The sequence below is a fragment of the Tenrec ecaudatus genome, chromosome 5 (assembly GCF_050624435.1).
Source record: "Tenrec ecaudatus isolate mTenEca1 chromosome 5, mTenEca1.hap1, whole genome shotgun sequence".
Classification (NCBI taxonomy): Eukaryota; Metazoa; Chordata; class Mammalia; order Afrosoricida; family Tenrecidae; genus Tenrec; species Tenrec ecaudatus.
Window position 1 is genome coordinate 40,477,447 of NC_134534.1, and position 20,533 is coordinate 40,497,979.

The window sequence follows — 20,533 nt, forward strand, 5'->3', positions numbered from 1 at the left end:
CAAACAAACAAGGACAAGAGTGCTGACCTGCAGCAAAGCATTAGCCGTCTAGGCCATGGTCTTGGTCTCCCTAAGTGCTGTACAGAAAACCGACGCTTCTAACCCTCTGCATCTAAGCCGGGCTGTGCTATACCATTTCAATATACACTGCACACACACGCACACACACGCGCACACACACACACGCATTTGGCCGATGGCCAAGGATACCACCCATTGTGCCCTGCCCTAGAGAAAAGGACACAGGGTGACCGTACCCAAGAGAGCCTTTTCTAGGACACTTACATGCCTGACATTTCCCTTAACTAGCAACTAATTGATGGTGATGTTTCCAGTCTCTGCCACTTGATGCAAGATTAAATTATAGGCTTTAAAATAACTAGCCCATTGAGCCTGGTAATCCAGCAGTTTCCTATTCCTCATTCACCTGCCACCACTTGGGAAAAGCATCTGGGGAGACGTAATGAGATCACTGGGGCACCCCCTTTTCCAGCCTAATTATTCCGGCCCGCTCTGGCTGGCACGCTTATTTTTAACCAACTAACATTAGCTTTCTTCTTCCTAAGGCAACTAGGGCCCACTCAATTTCCCTGAGTGTCAGAAACACAAGTTACAATTTTATTTGATGTTCCCTTTCCTGGGAAGCGAGGACCTTTTACCCAACCTCGTGTCCTTTCCCGGCACTTGGTTGGTTTGTCTCCTTACTGAGCAGGGATGCACGGTGGCTGCTGAGAGAGGACACTGCAGGAGCAGGCTGGGCACGTTTGCAAGCGGTCAGATGTCTGGGGGTGAAGGCCCAGGGAAGGGGGGCTTCCACTTTCGGAGGGCAGGAGCGCCTCCTCATTCAGCTCCTTGCGTCTTCCCTGGGCCCTCTCCCATCTCTCTGGTGGCCATCTTGCCAAGACATGAGCAGAGCAAGTCGGCCCTCGGTGGCCTCGATCTCAGTGCAATAACCTACTAGGTCCTACCTGGTTGGACCTCCCAATGTCCCTCTGACCTCATCTCTGACGACTTCCTCACTCCCTCGACTGCCGCTGAGGTGACCTTGCTCTTCCTTCAGCACACCAGATGGACTTCTGCCTCAGGACCTTGTCTGTACTGCCTTCTCTTTCCAGAAAGTTCTTCCCGTAGCTATCCATATAGTTTTCATATCTTGGAAGTCTTTACTCAAATGCCACCTCAGTGAGACCTTTCTTGTGGCTGTGAACACTCCCCAGCTAAAACTCGCTCCACCCCTTCCTTTAAGGACTGGTCATCGTCTATTTTGCTACATGCTCTATTCATTTGAGTTTTTCTCTCCTTACAGGATCTACGCTGGGTTTGACTAGTGGTCAGCAGTTGAGCACTTTTTTGGCCACTACTTACAAGAGTGCCTTGCGGTCCGTGTCAGGAAGCCTACCAATACTTTTTAATGTCATTCCATAATACTGCCGAGTCTCCCTGATCTAGTGGTGCTAACATCAGCTATCTGGATGGCTGATCGAAAACCCTGATTGGCGGCACTGGCCATTTCCACGACGTAAATACATGGACTTGGAAAGAGATGGTCAACAGTGCACATTCTTAGGCCCACTCGCATCTCGCTGGTTTTGACTCAGAGTGACCCCCCTAGCTAGGGTTTTGGACGCTGTACATCTTCCCAGGGACACCTGGCCTCATCTCTCTTCTGAAAAGGAGCTGGCGGCTTTGAACTGCCAACCTTGTAGCTAGCAGTCCAACCCTTAGCTGCCAGTGCCACTGGGGCTCCTTTGTCATACAGATATAATCACATAGTAAATTCAGGGCAGCTGCTTAGGAGTGACCCCTATCTCATGGAGAGCCCACTGGCTTCTGGAAAACACTATCCTGCTTGGGTTTCAGGCTCATTTTTCAGGGGTCAGTTGCCTGGCCTTTCTTCTATGGCACTCTTGGATGAACGCCAACGTCCAACCTTTTTTTTTTTTTTGGTTAGAAGCTGACCTCATTAACCCCTTGTACTCCCAAGGGACATCGAATCGATCATCATAAATAGTGAGGTGATTTGGGAGTACTGAGTTCGAGCATTTATTACCTTTGCTTTTAATATGATTTGTAGCTTTAGTAAGTTTATAGTCAGATCACAAAGTTCCTGATGGTGTACCAATGCTCTTGGGAGCAAATCCCACACACCACGGCATCATCAGCACATCGCAATATATCATTCTCCCTAGAGAAGTGCACATGTCCGCACACATATGAAATCCTGTCAACATTTCCTAGTCTTCAGAGACTGCACCCTTCACAGCCTTCCACCCTGTCCGGACAGAGATGAGGCTTTGTCTGGTTTAATGACCCTGCCTTCAATCAGATGCACAAATCCAAAGAGCTTTCATCCTCTTCAACGACTCGCTCCCCTTCCTCCATGAGGGCATGTGCTCCTGAGCCCCTCCTCCGGTGCCCCACGTCTGTCCTCTTCAAGCAGGACTGAGAGCCAGCCTGCGCCCTGAAGACTCCTCCAATGTCTGGCTGCCTGGCAAACTTCCCTTTTGGCACCGCTCACCGTGGGTCTGTGCGGACCCCCCAGCACCAGGGCAGGACTGTCTAGACGCCACCATCCTTTCCTGTTGGCATTCTGTCCCAACTGCGCTCTCAGAGTGCCTCTCCCGTGGACTCTTATGCACACCTAGTCACTGCACGGTGATGCTGAAGTCGACATAATGTCCTTTAGGGAGGAAGAATGAGGAGGTGAAGTGAGTTTCCGTTGAGCTGCTATTGCAAGGTCAGCAGTGCGAAACCACCAGCCACTGCACAGGAGAAAGATGAGGCTTTCTACTCCTACCAAGATTTATAGTCTTGGGAACACAGAAGGGCAGTTCGACTCTGTCCTCCAGGGTCACCATGAGACAGAATTGACTAGATGGCAGTGAGTTTGGTTCGGATAGATGGGTGGCGGTGATGGGCCAAGCTGGACCTGGATTCAAGGTCTAGCTCTGTGGCTTTGAGTAAATTTCCTCCCTCCCTCTCTCCTTCCCTTTCTTCTTTCTTCCCCCCTTTTTTGGCGGTGGAGATGTAAGATACACACCATATGTTCACCATTTTAAAGTGTACCACCCAAGGGATTTTAGGATGTTCCTAATAGCATGCCACCATCACCACCATCGGATGTCGGACCACTTTCACCTCTCCCCAAAAGGAACCTTCTGCACAAAGCAGTCCTTGACCTTCATCCTTCAAAACTCACTCCTTACCATCTCGTCGATGTCAACTCACAGTGACCTTGTAGAACGGGTAGAATTGCCCCTGCGAGTTTCTGAGACTGTCACTTAAAAACAAGTTTTCTGTATATAAAAATCACATATCATGCACTGCCATCGTTAAGTCCCTTTTAAAAGAGTTGTATATAAAAAATAAAAAGTTGTCTATACACCATCAGCATCACTTCTAGCGTTTCCTGTGCTTCCTCCCTCCTCCCCATCCCCGCTGCCCCACCCACCCCTGTTAAACCATTGCTCCAGTTATTGTCTCTATGCATCCACTCCTTTTGTGCTTCATAAACTGGGAAACCCAACAGAAGCAATACAAACAAAACCAAAGTGAATCAGAAAGAAAAAACCCCATAAAGATTAAAATAAATAAAGAGCAAGAAAGAAAAGACCACCAGCAATACTAAAAAAGCCAGAGAGGAAATTTCTGTCATGGAACAAGTGAGCAATATTTAAACCTAGAGAAAATTCAGGTTGGGTCAAGAGGGAAGTCTGACCAGGTACTGTATGACACCGTAGTTCCATCTGCCACAATCAGGTTGACATCTCTGTGTGGTGGCCACGTTGCTTGAATCCCTTGATTGTGGGCAGAGGGGGGCTGCCTGGGGTTAGCTTGACCAGGTGCTCTACAAATGGGGTTTCAGACTTCCACTGTGCTCTGTAGCAGTCTGCAAATGGAAAGTTCACAGTTTAAGCTCTGATATTTCCCCCTTCATTATATTTGCATGATGCTATCATCTTTGGATCACACGGGCTGGTGTGCTTCTTTGATGTGGGCTTACTAGATGCTTCACTTAGACGGCTGTTTGTTTGAATACAAGCCTTTAACTCCAGACCTGATTCCAGCTGGGTGCCATCTGCTTTCTTCACCACACGTTGCTGCAGCACCCTTCGTTTCAGGGATCTCTTCACGAAGGTTTCGGTAGAGCAGGGCCATCAGAGAGGAACTAACTGCTCTTGGATTGGGGATAGAATGATGTGAAGTCCAGAATCCATCTGCTTGTCTGCATTTATGAACACCTCTGATTTACTTCAGTGGCCATATGATCACTTTATGACCACAAAAATCAAACCAAACCATCCAAAAAACCATCATCAACAACAAAAACAAACACGAAAGAAAACATTGTCAACGATTCCTCTGGGGTGTAAGGGATTGATGACATCAATAATTTATCCAATGGCATAGAATTTGAGGTAGTGGTTCTCAACCTTCCTAATGCCGCGACCCTTTCGTACAGTTCCTCATGTTGTGGTGACCCCAACCATAAAATTATTTTCATTGCTACTCATAACTGTAATTTTGCTACTGTTATGAATCGGGCGACCCCTGTGAAAGGGTTGTTCCACTCATGGGTTTCGAACCACTGATTTAAGGCATTTTGAGAAGAGGAGCTGATGTGAGTACAGTTCAGTTGGGAACTACAGCCCATGAGTTGTTGCTTTGTACAGATGGATTTCCTAACCGATTGAGCTCTATTTACATTGAGCATAGGGGTTGGTGCCAGGGGAAAATTTCCTACAGCATTCCTGATAGGGGCAGATCCTTGTCTGTCAGATTAATACCGGGCATATTAATGCAAGCAGAGCTTTAAGATAGTAAATATACGGTGGTTCTGGGTCCCCTTTCATTGGGCACCCAGTAAGCCAGGGCTACTTAACACGCAAGGTGCAATGATTTCCACAGTCTTGGGGTGGCGAGCCTTTCCTTCCTCTGCCATCAGGGAACATCAGTCCGAAGTCCAAGGGCAACAGGTAGTTTTGAGGTAGGCCCCAGATCATTCGGTTGAGCTAGATTGTAACTGTGAACGGGTGTAGAAAACCCTGAGGTGGGCCCGCCCCTCCCCTCTCTGTCTTCTCTGCACTAGGAACAGCTCGCCTGCTACTGCCCCTCACCCCCTAAAAATGTACGCCTGCGCCAAATTTGTCTCTACTCCTTCCCTGGTCAGGAGCACATCCCAGCTGCTTAGCCGACCACTGTCTGTTTTGGTGCAGAAATGGCCTGAGACACCGGCAGACTAGCGCTTCAGCAGCTGGACAGCCCCACGTCCCCTGACCTCACGCATCCCTAGACGCAGCTTCCAAACCAGCACCGTCTCCAGGGACATTGACACAGCCGCCAAGTTCATTGGGGCTGGGGCTGCCACAGTTGGAGTGGCCGGCTCTGGAGCTGGCATTGGGACTGTGTTTGGGAGCCTCATCATTGGTTATGCCAGGAACCCTTCTCTGAAGCAGCAGCTCTTCTCCTACGTCATCCTGGGCTTCGCCCTCTCGGAGGCCATGGGGCTTTTCTGCCTGATGGTGGCCTTCCTCATCCTCTTCGCCATGTGAAGGAGCCTGCTTCACCTCCCAGAGTTCTCTGTCCCGCGCCTCGTCTGCCCTATATGTCTGCTTTCCCTGCACCTCCCCAGGCAGCCCGGGGAAAGAAATTGGCTCAGGGTTTGACAGAGGGAAGACAAATAAATACTGTATTAATAAAGAGAAAAAAAAAAGAAAACCCTGAGGTGGTTTTGAACTGCTGACCCTGTGCATTGCAACACAACTCATAACCACTATGCTACCAGGCCTCCTATCCTTTCCCTTAGATCCTGACAATCACTTATCTATTTTCTGTCTCTATGGGTCTGTCTACTCTGAAATCACATGAAGGTCTGTCTTTTTTCCATTTCGCCTTATGCCTTCACTGCTCATCCATGCTAAAGCATGTACCAACACTTCATTCTGCTGCATGGCAGAATAATATTTTGTTGTATGGCTATACCATATTTTGTTTATCCTTCTGCAATCTTCCTTATTCTTTGTCTGGCGTTCCCATGCATAGGGGGTGGTTGAAAATATGGCTGGGGTCAGGTGCACCTTGTTGAGTCCTCAACGTGACAGCTTTGCTCTTTAACACTTATTGCCCAATGCAAGGCACCGTTTGATGGCTTGACTGCTGCTTCCATAAGCATGTAGAGCTAAGCAAAATGAAATCCTTCCATTTTTCCCTCCATTTATCATGATGCCTCTCCAGCCTGGCGAAGGCAGGGCAGTCTCTCTTAGCGGCTAGCCTGGGGGTGTCCTTGACAGAGATCACCGTACTGGGGCCAGCCTAGCAGGGTGCATAGTCACGAGTCATGCCCTAACTTGACAGCCTTGGTTGGAAGATTTAGACCAATCTTGTAAGCCCTTCTGTCTAACATAGCGAATGTACCCCAATCGTGGCCCTGTACCTGCTTCTTTAGTCCCACTGGTCTGTGTGATGCACTGACCTGCCACCAATCGTGAATCTGTGACAGTGCCCTTTGTTCCATGTTTATTTAACAAGCATCCCGACTATGAGTCTCCCCATGCCAATTGACTGTGTGCTAATGGCCTCTCTCATCCAGATGCTGCGTCTGTATCTTTGTATTGTCTTTGTCTCTTTTCAGACTTAATTTATATTTGTCCTTAAATTATATTTGCAATTGGGCTCTCTTTTGTATCCTAACACCTCCCCCCTCCCCAATTTCAGCATGTCTTCTGTTACTGAAAGCACATGGTCTCAACAACAAAAACATTCAAAGGAGAAAAATCATTCGGTCGTGAAAGAGTTAACGAGTGGAGGTATCTTCTTTGTTATTTATCAGTGCTCTGAGAAAGATGAGGGTAAACAGTCACAGTCTCGGAAACTCACAGGGGCAGTCCTACCTTGTCCTAGAGGGTCCTATGAGTTGGCATTGACACCATGGGAGTGAGTTTGGTCTTGGTTTAGGCACATAGCTACGCTGGTGACCCAGTGGTCCTTAGTGGGACATGTTTGGAAGTTGTCCTTCCTCCAAGCCGGAAGTGGTGAGATTTCACAGGTGCCTGAGCTGGGAGATGCTGCCAGGCTGGGAGACGTGACTTCCTGTGATTCTCCTGGTTCATTTTTCTCCCCAAATCTTTAACATGCAGGGACTCTCATCACCTGAGGCACTTTCACGGTCTCCCCCCCACCAGCCCAATCCGGGTGTGCAGCAGTCCCATTGGTAACGTCTGCAAACAGAAACCTCAACTGGAACTTCCCCGGAAGAGAATCCCAGAGAGCTTGCAGTGGGATCTTAATGTATGTCTCTATTTTTGAATACTTGAAAAATAGGTCTTTCCCAAGTAATTAAGAAATCCATTCTCACCATTACCAAGTTATTCGTGGTGACTTGGAACTAAGTCTGTGCACCAGAATCTTTCTCCACATAAGGCAATGGCCCTGGACGATGTGCTTGATGGAATCGGATCAACTTAGTTTTATTTGTTTATTCAGAAGTGAATTCTCTGCATCCGGGAGCCATTTGTTTACTCACTCAATATTTATTAAGCACCTCCTGTATTCCTATGCACATCAGTGTTTGGAGAATGATTCAAATGATTGTTAACCTAGTCCTGGGGGAGCGTTGTCACAACGTTATAGAAGAGTGGAAAAATGCAATGTTTCTCAGCACAGTAGTTAAGAGAAAAGACTGACCCCCTTCAGACTGAGCAACGTCTCATGCAGCTTCCGTTGTTCTGTACTCTAGTCGATCCTCTGCACCCCAAACTCACTGCCATCAAGCCAATGCCGACTCATAGTGACCCTGCAGTTTCTGAGACACTGACTGACTGTTCATGGAAGTAGAAAGTCCTGCCAATCTCCCTTGGAGCTGATAGTGGTTTCAAACTGCACACCTTGCAGTTAGCAGCCCAACACCAAACCACTAAGCCACCAGGGCTCCTGTCAATCCTTTGTTGGGAGTAACTATATAGACAATGTTCTTCTGCACCAGTTCACCTTTACTTCTTACTCTTTTAGGGACTGGTTCAATCCAATTTGGCTTGCATTCCCTTATTCAACACAGTGAACATACACGTTTTGGTTCAACATTCATCTAGCAGCACAGGTGAGCACGTGGTGCGCTAAGTGAACTTTCAGAACAGTAGAAAAGCAACTCTCATTCACAGACCGAAGTAGCGTGTGCTACCGACTTCATAACTCACGGTGAGGAAACTGGCACGACGGCGAGCCAGATTCAAAGGGGTGCAGCCAAGACAGCAGTATTTATAGCTGTGGGAGGAAAAGTGGCTGGAGCAAGATTGCTAAATTAGTCACAAAACTACCTAATCCCCTAGAGGACAACACAACTGTAGCATTTGGAGCTATAGTTCTCTGGAGAGAAACTCGTTTGCATCGCTATAGGTCAAAAATTATTTGATTCATTCTCAGTTTTCTACTAGTTAATATACCCTAATCAATATTACTGAGGGAGTCAGTAAAGGACCCTCCTCTTCCCCACAAGGATTAGGAGAATTCTGGGCAAGTCTGTTAGGCAATGTCCTAGTTTGACATGGAAAATATTGATGGCTTTTTTGTTGTTGCCTATTTACAAATTGGATATATATATGTTTATTTATTTAAATAACACTATTATTATTTGTTGTTGTTAGGTGCCAGTGAGTCAGTTTCAACTCACAGGGACTCTGGGTACTGCAGAACAAAACATCACCTGGTCCTGCACCCTCCTCACCCGTGTTACTGTTGGAGGCCACTGGGTCAGTCCTTCCCGTAGAGGGTCTTCCTCTTTTTCACCCCCCTCCCCCACGTTACCAAGTATAAGGTCCTGCTCCAGGGACTGGTCTTTCCCGACATGTCCAAAGTAGGTGAGACAAAGTCTTGGCATCCTTGCTTCTAAGGAGTCTTCTGCCCGTACTTCTTCCAAGATGGATGTTTGTCCTTTCACCATTCTTCTCTTTGCACCACAGTTTAAACGCATCGATTCTTTTTTGATCTTTCTCTTTCCTTATCCAAATTTAATATGCATATGAGATGACTGAAAATACCATGACTCCGAGCAACCTGCCTGCTCTTCAACACTCTAAAGAGGTCTTGTGCAGCAGACAACCCAGGGCAAGGTGTCTTGATCTCTTGACTGCTTCTTCCTTGAGCACTGATTGTGGATCCAAGCTCTTCTAACAACCCATACATACATCAACTGTGTCAAGCACATTTGTATATATGTTGCCATCATCATTTTCAAAACACTTTTTTTCTACTTGAGCCCTTAGTATCAACGCCTCTTCTTCTGGCTGATGTTTTTGAAAGCCGATCACGTGGCCTTTCTTCTAGGTGCCTGGGGTGGATTTTGAACCTCCAGCCTTTTAGTTAGCGGCCCGATGTCTTAAACGTTTGAATCACCCAGGGACCCCAGGTTCCTCACAGGTGGGGATCCTTGAGCCAGGAGACATCCGAGTTATTTCCGTCCTCCCCTCTCCGCCTCTTTCCCTCCCACCCTTTCTTCTTTTCCCCGTCTGGTGACGTGCCTGTGGCAGGTAGAGGAACTGGAGACTCAACGCTGACTTGCAGCGACGACGTCTTCACAGCACATGCCCAATGGGTGCGGTCACAGGAGAGGCATGTTCGCAGACAGGATCCTTTTCGTTTCCTCTAGACTGTTCCAGAAGCTCTCTGCCTAGGAAGGACCACGGAATTGTCATGGTGGAGAGTATGGCTGTATTTATTTGGAGAGCTGAGGGACTTGATGGGAAAGGATGAAGCCAGTGGACTTAGAAGTTCTTAAGGAACAGAGTAGCTGTGCTTATAGGGATATTTTAGAAGGGGGAACTTTGATGGGGCCTTAAAGCACACAACTCACATGACTCAGTCCTGGAATGAGCCCTGTGAGACGGACAGGGTGACGAGGACAGACAATGTTCATGGAGGATATCTAGTGACCGACAGTCCTCCATGTTCTCCATATGTAGGAACTCATTTGTCCCCTTCCACAACTTCTGTGAGTTACGTATAACGATTAACCCCTCCTTATAGATGAGGAAACTGAGGCATGGAGAGCTTAAGGAACTTGGCTGGTGGGTAGGACTCGGTTGACTAGAGAAACGAATTTATAGACAGTCCTAGGTGTGTAAGAGAGAACTTTCTATCAAAGTGCAATTGCACATTAAGAAAACAGCCCAGCCCAGTCCAATTCAAGTCCATAAGTCTGATATCAGCCCATATGTCCGATACCAACCTATAAATTCTTCTTCAGACTCACGCAGCGCATACAATGATGCCCAGAGCAGGAAGATCACAGGCCAGTGGGTGGGAAGTCTTGTGGATCCACTGGCGGTGGAAGCATCTTAGCACTGGGGTGATCTCCACATGGCTCCTTCAGCTCCAGGGCTCTAGCATAGCTCCAGGTGTCTTGTCAGCAGGACTGTCTCTGTGGGAGTGAATGAGTGTCCCGCCTCCAGTGAGTTATTTATCTCCTTAGCGCCTCCAAATGAGGTCATCAAGCTGCCACCTGATTGACAGGCTAGACTCCAGCCCTCCACAAGTTGACACCAGATTGTATAACTACCACAGCCGAGGCCCCAGTTAGTAGCAGAACTGGGAGTCTGGGTGCAAGGTTTGCACAAGCACCTTTGATCTCTTTTGAGGTTGGGGATGTGCATCTGTAGCAGCCGTCTCTGCTCTCCATTCCCTCACACCCACAGCTGCTGTCTCCTGAGCTGCCACTTTTAAATACTGCCTACAAACATTCCCTTGTGCCTTCTCTTGTGTTCCTTGTTCCTTCTGTATTGATTTTAAAATATAATAAATCACAAGCTCTACTTGAAGGCCAGAAAGCTGAAAAGCAGGCCAAGGAGCAGGTCCTGGGCCAAGGAAAGCCTAGGAGCACACCCACATGAGGCATCTTTTATTTCCTCCGTCACAGTTTCTGTGTGGGACAATGCTCATGTTCTGGGAAAGGAGACTAGGAATGGGCTCTTACCGTGGAATCAGAGGACTCGTATGTAGAGACGTTTTCTTATTTGGTAGGGCTTTCAAACATTCTACGGCAGATCTCACCAGGCCCTGGGGGGAAAGCCTTGGGCTCCTCCCACCTGCCATCCTTCCTCCAACCGTATCAGCTCTGGTTTGATCGGTTTTACTAAAAAAGAAGAAGGAGATGGAGGAGGAGAAGTATCCAATGACAAGGTGTTACACTTCAGTGTAACTACAGTTGTTAAAATCTATGTTACTGATAAAATCCACTTCGGTTGACATGAAAGCTATTCACATTTCTAGCCTGCGGCCAGTGGGTCTTTCCCAGAAGCTCAATCCCGCAGGGATCCTGCTTCCACTATTACCCATAACATTCTGCACACTGGGCGTGTGGAGTTCCGTCTTTGGGACCATTCTCTCCTCCAAGTTTGGATTTGATTAGAGTTCCTTCATATTTTATTTTGTTTTCTACAAAGATGATGAGCTAACTATTGGGTTGGCAACCAAATTAGAAAATGTTAGGGCTTTCCAAAGTAAGTAGCAAGGCTGAAACCAAACAATTCACAAAAAATTAAATGACCAAATCTGGTGTTTCTAAATGGCAAGCTGTTCTCTTAATCTTAATTGCAAAACAAAGATAACAAACTCATATTCTCTTGTATTGCTCCTTTCACCTCACCATCAATATACCTGAGAGAAGAGAAAAACATATTTAAGAGGAGATGCAACTCTCGGAAGGACCCGCTCATGCAACTATTCTGGGTGTTCTCCCACGTGGGGCAAAGTCGAGCCCATCTGACTGTCTCTGATCAACCGCTTCCTGATCTTTCATTCCAGAGCGTGGAAGACAGGGCGCGTCCCCATGGAGCCCAGGCTGTGAAGGATTGGCCAAAAGACATCTTTGAGAGCTCTGGTAGATACATAATCGTTTGTCAGTTTGAGGATTAAGAGTGTAGGAGTCTAGCCTGTCAATCAGATCATAGCCAATGAGGCCTCTGTGTGGGTATGGCCTCTCCTGAGGATTTTGGGAAATCTGGTATTTCCTCTTTGGAAGTGGGGGATTCTCTGCTCACACCCTGGGAGACATAGCAGCTGACAAGATACATGGATCCACCCTGATGCAGAGACCCCTGCCAGCGCTGAGATGTTTCCAATGACACTGGATCCAAGGACTTTCTACCCATTGGCTTGTGATCTTCTACAGTCAGTGTCCTTGCATGTATTACATGAGTCGAAGAAGACTTTATAGATTGGTGTTGGACATATGGACTAATATAGACTTGATCCAGACTGGGCTGCTTTTTCAATGTTCAATTGCTCTTGTACATAACTCTCTTTCTTATACACAAACTCTCTTTCTTATACACAGATGTGTCCATGGATTTGTTTCTCTAGTCTAAGTAGGCTAACACAAGAGCTTTGATACTGACTCATGGTTAAGTCTTCAATAAAGAATGTTTAAGAAGTGTTCTATATCTTTTTTCTCTTATAACAGGGTTTTTTATTTTTTTTGCCCTATCTTACACAATCTAATATATCCATTCGCATGCAACCCCATCGAGTGGGGTTATACAGTCACCACTGCTATCAGCTCCACAAACAAACAAACAAACAAACAAACAAAGCGCGCGCACACACACACACACACACGCTCCTGGGGGAGAAGGGAGCGGAGGGAGGTGTTCAAGAAGGAAAATGTTTTGTAACTGATTGCGGTAGCAATTGTACAATACTGCCAGGTGTGACTGAACTACGGAATGCTATGTATTTGTAAGTGCTCCCAATAAAATGAAAAAGAGCAAGGGACCAGTGGGCCGGGAAGCACTCTAAGGCAGTTCCTTTTGGATTTTTGTAGAGCACCCTCTGGTGGCCACATATGTTACCTGCAGGGCTTCCACTGGAAAACTGAACCCAAATCCCATCATTGGCATGAACTCGGAACCACAGCGTTTGCCATTTTCATGATTGATTCTGTATGTCTTTTTGGAAAGGTTCTATTGATCCACAGCTTTTGTGTTTAACAAAATGTTCCTAACTTCCAGCCAGGATTCCCTTTGATGCTGTTAAAAAAGGCATGTTTCTTTTCTCCGGTTGCAAAGGAGAGGAATGCATCTTAAAGCACCTGAAATGCACCGTAATGAAGGGCCATTTTTTCGAGGGCCCAGGGGGAGGAAGCAGACAACTTCTCCCAGACCTACTCCATATAAAGGACATTCTTGCTTCCTTGCCACCGCTCTACAGCTGATTTTCGGACTGGTTGAGTTTTTATATTGTTTTTAATGCCCTTGAAAGAACTTTGAAGATCGTAAAATTATGCACACATCTGAGCATGATCTCCGTCTTTGCCCTGTCTCAGGAGACAAGCAGCAGGCCCTGGGCTCAGTTATCAAGGCAGGGAATCTGCCCCCACACGGTGGGACGCTCACACTTTGATTAGCTCATCGAGCATTTAATGTGGGCATTTTGCACCCAGATACCCCAAAGAGTGCAGGAGGAAGAAGGAAACACAAAGAGTCACCCTGAATTGGAGCTTGCAGAAGACTTACTTCACACCAACACCACCACAAGATGGCATTCCCCCACGCAATCCGGTCAGACAGGATTTTCCAAGGACACGGATGATGTATTAACAGTCTCATCAACATTTGATATAAACACTCATTGCCAGCAAGTCAATTCCATCTCATGTTGACCGTGTAGGACAGAGTAGAACTGCCCCTGTGGGTTTCCCAGGCTGTGTATCTTTATGGGAGTAGAAAGGCTCATCTTCCTCCTAAGGAGGGACTGGTGGATTCGATCTGCTGGCCTTGCAGTTAGCTACATTCTGAATAACACACTATATCACCAGGGCACACACAGTTTTGTAAAGGGAAATAACCAGACCCAAACACCGAACTCAGTGTGATCGAGTCGCTGCTGACTCAGAGTGACCCTCTAGGACAGGGTAGAACGGCTCCTGTGAGTTTCCAAGACAGCAAGTGTTTACGGAGGCAGGAAGCCCAGTCTTTTCCTGGAAGAGGGGCTGGTGGTTTGGAAGTGCTGACCTTACGGTTAGCAGCCAAATGTGTAACTCATGTTTATTAATTATGCTATAATTTTACTCTTTAAATGACACCTGGAAAGATTTCTTTTATCCTACTGTTTTTTTAAAATTAAATAACTTTTATTGGGGGCTCTGACATCTCATATCACAATCCATACATTCATCCAGTGTGTCAAGCACATTTGCACATATGCCGCCATCATCATTTTCAAAGCATTCTCTTCCCACTTGAGCCCGATATCAGCTTCCCATTTCTTCCTTCCTTCCTTCTGTCCGTCTGTCCGTCCTTTCTTCCTTCCTTCCCTCCTTCCCTCCTTCCCAATTGATAAGTTATAGATTATTGTTTTCATATCTTACATCATCCTCCGTCACCCCTCACTCACTTTTCCATTGTTCATCCACCTGAGAAGGGGTTAGAGGTTGATCCTTGTGATTAATTCCCCTTTCTCCCCAATCCTTCCCTAATCCTCCTGGTATCTCTACTCTCATTGTTGGCCCTGGGAGTTTATCTATCCAGGATTCCCTGTGTTGCAGGCTCTTGTCTGTAGCAGTGTGCATGCTCTGATCTAATCCTATTTGTAAGGTAGAACTGAGATCATGATAGTGGGGGGAAGGAAGCACCAAAGAACTTGAGGAAAGTTGTGTGTTTCATCGGTGCTATACTGCACCCTAACTGGCTCATTTCTTCCCTGTGAGCCCTCTGTGAGGGGAGGTCCAATTGTCTACAGATGGGCATTGGGTCTCCACTTCCCCCACCTTGGGTATGATTTTGTTCTGGGTCTTAGATGCCTGGTACCTGATCCCATGAACACCTCATTATCACACACGTGCTTTTTCCATGTGGGCTTTGTTGCTTCTCAGCTAGATGGCCGCTTGTTTATCTTCAAGCCTTTAAGACCCCAGATGCTATATCTTTCGATAGCTGGGTATCATCATCTTTCTTCACCACATTTACTTATGCATTCATTTTGTCTTCAGTGGTCGTGTTGGGTAGGTGAGAATCACAGAATGCTGGATTGTTAGAACAAAGTGTTCTTGTGTTGAGGGAGTACTTGAGTCGAGGCCCAATGTCCATCTGCAACCTTAATTCTTAACATATAGATATGAGTACATAGTTCTAGTCCCCTCTCGTTTTATATATATATATATATATATATATATTTACATATGTACATGCCTGTATTTAGGCCTCTATAAATGTCCTTTGCCTCCTGGTTCTTTCCTCTATTTCCTTTTACTTTCCTCTCGTTCCCCATCATGTTCGGCCTTCATTCGGGTTTAGTAATTCCTCACTGCTACATTGCCCTTGATTAAACCCACTATATTCTACTGTTTTGTGAAAGAACAACAATGATCAAATGCTGACATGCCACCCCTCCCACCACACACACACACACACAAATAAAGAAAAACGGACGGGTGCATGACAAGCAGAGTGCACACGGACTGCCGAAAGAACGAACAGCCCTGTCTTGGAAGAAGTATAGTTAGACTCCTCCTTAGATGGGAGAATGTTTTCTGTCCTTTGGCCATGTTGTCAGGAAAGACCAGTCCCTGGGAGAGGACGTCTGCTTGGTAAAGCAGAGGGCAGTGAAGACGAGGAAGACGTTCAAGGGGACAGCTTGCCCAGTGGCGGAAACAATGGGCCCAAACAGAGCGACAGCCGTGAAGATGGGCCAGCGTGTCATTCTGTCTAACACAGGGTGACTTTGCGTCAGAATGGGCGCGGTAGCCCCTGGCAGCGATGCAACAACAGCGAGGGCTGAGAGAGACACGGGGAGGGGTGCTGCTTCTGTCCTTATGGGTCCTTTGTTCAGGATGTCGGGTTGGGAACTGAGCAGAGGCTCTTCCGCTGTAGCTGCGTACATGTTGCCATCTACACTTGTAGATGAGCAGGGTGCTGTGGGGGGTGGACCCCCTTTCCTGACGAAACGGACAATTCCACTTGGGAGGGCCTGCTTTGTAGCTAGGTGTGACCAGTGCACTGGAAACGGAAGTTGTGGAGAGCAGTTTCTCCACGGAGAAAGGCCGGGCTTTGTATTCCGGAAACTCAGGGGGCAGCTCTACCCTGTCCTGTGGGGGCATTACCAGTGGCATGGACTTGATGACTGCGAGGTTTTTTTGGCCCGGTTGAGAGACCTACCTCTGTCATAAATTCTGCCCTCCTGGTTTTTCAGAGCAGATCAATCCACGTCTCCCCACACCTGCACCTTAAAGAGCAGAGCTAGAGCCACCCAGTCCCTTCTCCCCATGCACACTTAGACGAGAGGGTGGACAGAGGACGGAGGAGTGTAGGTACTTACCTGAGTCCAGGCTTGAAGAAAGATCTAGAACAGAAGAAGGGAGACTGGTGAGCCGACCAGGGCCGTGGCTAGCTGGACCTGGAGGGAAGCAGGCTTTTCACTCCTGGGGTGGGGGTGGGAGGAGCGGTTTTGAGTGGCAGGGTGCTATAGAAGGAGCCACATCTGTGACAGGATTCAGCTGTCCCAGGCTGATGATGTAAACAGTGATTGCTTTCTTTCGACAGGGGCTATGGGACGCCAACACAGACACAATGTTTGCCTGCCCTGCATGCAAACCCACACATCCTTCATGGCCCACTGAGTGTGTAAACTCCCAGTTTGCCCCATGTGGTGCAAGGAGCAAATGAAAATGAAGAAAACTTTAATTTTTAAAATTTTGGCATTTAAAAGTTTTTGCAATAAACACATATCTTTTTAATAGTTTTTTAAAGAGATGGTTAGTGAGGTAGTTAGTTTATTGTGCCAACCTGGCTGATAAACAGTCGTGGGGTTAATTGAAGGGCGGAGGGATAAATGGCATGGTAAGCCTCGCCTTTCAAGTTCTCAGGTCTCTTGCTTTCTGATGGTTGGACCAGGGTGCAGCTGCCTTAGCCAGTTCCCTGCTCCAGCTGGCAAGGATCACTTCTTGCAAGACATCCCTGAGGAGAAACCTCATGGACCTACCCCAATGCAGCCCTGGGTGCTGGAGCAGCTGTGTGGAAACCCCTGCCAGCGCTGAGATGCTTACACATTCACTGACTTGGCTTTCCTCCTGTAGTCGGCATCATTGTGTCTGTTTTGTGAGACGGAGGAGGACTTTGTGGATTGGTGTTGGGCATATGGGTTAATGAGTTAATGTTGGACTTATGGGCTTGGGCAGCACTGGCTTGGGATGTTTTCTTGATGCGCACTTAACCTTTATATAAAACTCTCTCTTATACATGAGTTTCTGTGGATTTATTTCTTTAAAGTACCCAGACCAACACAGTTAGAATCTATAACATTTATCTGGATGAGTTAATAATCAGCAGTACTTGTAGTGTGAGGAGTAACCCTGGTCAGGATGCGATGTAGCGCCGATGAAGAATACAGCTTTCCTCTAGCTCCTAAATGCTTCCTCCACCACCACCCCTCACCCCCACTATCATGATCCCAATCCTACCTTGCAAGTCTGGCTAGACCAGAGGATGTACACTGGTGCAGATAGGAACTGGAAACAAAGGGAATCCAGATGATCCCTTCAGGACCAGGGGTGTGACTGGCGATACTGGGAGGGTAGAGGGAGAGTGGGTTGGAAAGAGGTAACTGATTACAAGGATCTACATGTGACCTCCTTCCTGGGGGATGGAAAACAGAAAAGGGGGGTGAAGGGAGATGTCGGACAGGGCAGGATGTGACAAAATAATTATAAATTATCGAGAGCTCATGAGGGAGAGGGGAGCGGGGAGGGAGGGGAAAAAAAGAGGACCTGATGCCAAGGGCTTAAGTGGAGCAAATGCTATGAAAATGATGAGGACAATGAATGTACAGATGTGCTTTACACAACTGATGTATGTATAGATTGCGATCAGAGTTGTATGAGCCCCTAATAAAATGTTTTTTTTTTTTTAAAGGGGCTCATAAGGGCATCTACTGGGTCAGTTACACTTCAAGGCAGTGAGGTTAGCTCAGACGGTTATGGCAATGCTTTCTGGAATCCCCCAAATCTTGTTAGTTTCCCCCCTCCCTCTAAGGACACAGGGCAACCATGGGGACTTATTTGGAAGAAGTTTTAAGAAAATTGAAAACTGCACTGGTGAGAAAACAGCCAGGGAAGTTTCACCCAGGAATTTGCGGCGGCCCCCTCCCGGCCCGCCCCACGACTATCTATTTGCTTATTGTTCCAGGGTAGTAACAGCTGTCCTTGGAGAATTTTGTTGGGAAACCTTACCCCATCCGCCCCACAGCTGTGAGCTTGCCTCCTTAGACTTCTCAAAGAACATTGCGAAGGAACAGCTTCTGAGCCTCTGAGAAGGCGGCTCCCACCCACACTGTGGCTTTGCGATGTCCATCTGCACCCAGAATGCTTCTGCAGAGGAAAACACTGCCTTCAGAATGTGGAGACCTAGCTGGACGATCTATCTAGGTCTCCACATTTTATTATTTTTGCTTAATGAAAGTTTCTATGATTTTGCAGCAACACTTAAAAAACCCAAACCAAACCAAAAGAACCACTCCTTTTTGTTTTGGGAGGCGAGTCCCAGTCATGAACCCCTGTGCGTGTGGATGCACCGCACTGCCGGCAATCCCGGCCACGCACTGTCACGCACGCACTCTCTCCCTGTGCTTTCTGTTTCCGTCCTTCTTTCCTGACCCTTCTGAGCGTGGCCCTGGGGTCAGTGCTGCTTTTTGGATGGCAGACGGTTGGCTGTGCTGAGGTGTGCCCACCGCCCTCGTGGGATTCTTCCCCACACAGGCCTCTGTCATTGGGCCGACCATGGAACCACAGGGTGAGTTCATTCCAGCCCCGAAGGATGAGTAAGGGCTATAGACTGAAGGGTTCCTCCAGTCTCTGTCCAACACAGTAAGCCTGTCTTCTTTATGGCTTTCAGTTTCATTCCACGTCTTCGCCCACTCTACCGAGGGCCTTCAAATGTGATCCGTTTCAGGACAGTTGGGAGTGGTCACCAGGTAGCACCTATTTTTTCTGGCCTCAGGTCATTCAGACTGATGTTCGCGTGGGCCCTTATTCCAGGTCGCAGATTGTTTCCATGTGCTGTCACGTCCCTTCACTCTGCTTTCCTCTGGACAAGGGGACACCGATGGATACACCTTACCTGGCCACTTGATTTGAGAGTGCTTCAGCCTGTAGGTGTGTAGCAATACTCTTTGACTTGCCCTTGTATACCAGTTTATGTGGTTGCTAAAATCAAGCCCTAGGAGGTGAAGGAGCTTGGCTTAGGATGGTGTGAGTTCTCTAGCATCCCATTCTCTGTCCTTGTTTCTAACTGCCATCAAGTCAACTCGACTCATAGAGACCCCAATTGTGTCAGAGCAGAAGTTTGCTCCACAGGATTTTCAAGGATTCATTTTTGGAAATAGATCACCAGTCCTTTCTTCCACGGCACCTCTGGGTAGACTCAGATCTCTCAGTAGTCAAGTATGTTAGCCTTTTGCACTACCTGGGGACTCCAGGTCCTGACTGCTTCTCATGTATTTGTGCACACGTTGAGCAATTGTGCTTAAAAAAGCAATTGTGCTTCAAAAAGAAAAGTTGAGTCAAAATCAGTGGTTTCGAACAGGGAGCTGATTTTGGTCCCTCCTTCCTTCCCCACACATGACCCCAACCTCAGAGATTTTTGGTTGTCCCATTGGTGGAGAGGGAGGTATGACAGCCATGGAGCAGTTAGAGACAATGATGCTGCTTAGTATCTTAAAACCAACAGGAACAGGCCCCGAGCCCATCCTCACAAACATCTTGTCCCAAATGTCAATAGTGCTGAAGTTGAGAAACTTTTGTCCAACCACACCAAAACCAGACTCCCTGCCATCAATTCAATGCTGACTCATAGAGATCCCCCATGGGTTTCTGAGACTGACTGTTTGCAGGAGTAGAAAACCCAGTCTTTCTCCCACGGAGCTGCTGGTGGTTATGAACTCCTGACCATGTGGATGGAAACCCACTTGTAACCACTGTACCACCAGGGCTCCTCATTTTTGTTCAGCCTAGTTCCAGAAGGAGGAGGAAGAGGGGAAGGAGCCCAGTCCAATCTCTTGGATGCGGAGACCCCTGGCTCCTCTCTGCATTCCTGTTTCTGCGTGTCACTTCGTGCAAACTCCTTACCCTGCAGACTGCCGCTCCCGCCTTGACCCCCACACCGCACCCAGCAGACCCAATTTGTACTTCTGTTAACTGAGGTTCCTGCGACTTGGGTGGAGGGGGGCGGGGTGTACTCCCAGCCCCAGGGCTGGCTGTGCTACAGGCTCAAGAGGGAGGGGAGCCAACTGTCTGTTTTTGCCAGTAGGGGAGTGCTTTGAAAAAAACAACAACAGAAATCTTGGTCAAAATAGCAAAACGAGTGACTTTGAAGCCAGAATAATGATTCTGCACTTCCAGTCTCTTTGTTTAGGCCTGTGGTTCTCAACCTTCCTAATGCCGTGCCCCTTTAATACAACTCCTCATGTTGTGGTGACCCCCAACATCAAATTAGTTTCATCGCTACTTCTTAACTGTAATTTTGCTACTGCTATGAATCATAATGTAAAATCTGAT

At 47.4% G+C, this 20,533-nt stretch overlaps 1 pseudogene; it reads left to right on the top strand.

Annotated features, from left to right (window-relative positions):
- The first annotated feature begins 5,126 nt into the window (after window positions 1–5,126).
- On the top strand, window positions 5,127–5,718 carry LOC142448700 (ATP synthase F(0) complex subunit C2, mitochondrial pseudogene; annotated as a pseudogene).
- The last annotated feature ends 14,815 nt before the right edge of the window (window positions 5,719–20,533 follow it).